Raw genomic sequence first — 489 nt, 5'->3', positions numbered from 1 at the left:
CTGAGCAGAGCTGCCCAGGGCAGGGTCGGGAGGGGGGAGGGGGGAGGGGGGCTGACTTGGAGGACATTTGGTGAGTGTTTGCTGGGAGCATTCCCTGTATATAAACTTGTATTACGTGACAATAATAAAGGCTGATGTAAAACTGCTGTGGGATTGCCTTTGGTCCCTTTGTTTTTCCTTCCCCCTGAACAGCGGCAGGAATTACACAAAAATCTCCCCCTCGGGTTCCCATGGTGCCCCTGGAAGGAAGGGTGGGGTCGCGGGCAGGGGGACAGGGGAAGGGGGATGGGGACCCTACAGGGACAGGTTCTGTGGCGGTACCGGGAGCGCGCACGTGCACGGTACCGGGCGGAGGAGTTCGGGTCACCTGCCGCGCGTGTACACACACACACACACACACACACACACACACACACACCCCTGCCCCTGCAGGAGTGAATCTAACTTCTCCCAGTGTCCGACCTGCGGGGAGGCGGCTGTGTGAGGGCC

The sequence above is a fragment of the Myotis brandtii genome, unplaced genomic scaffold, assembly GCF_000412655.1.
Source record: "Myotis brandtii unplaced genomic scaffold, ASM41265v1 scaffold535, whole genome shotgun sequence".
In the NCBI taxonomy this organism is placed as follows: domain Eukaryota; kingdom Metazoa; phylum Chordata; class Mammalia; order Chiroptera; family Vespertilionidae; genus Myotis; species Myotis brandtii.
The sequence above is the reverse complement of the archived record's forward strand: the minus strand, read 5'-3'. Positions refer to the sequence as shown.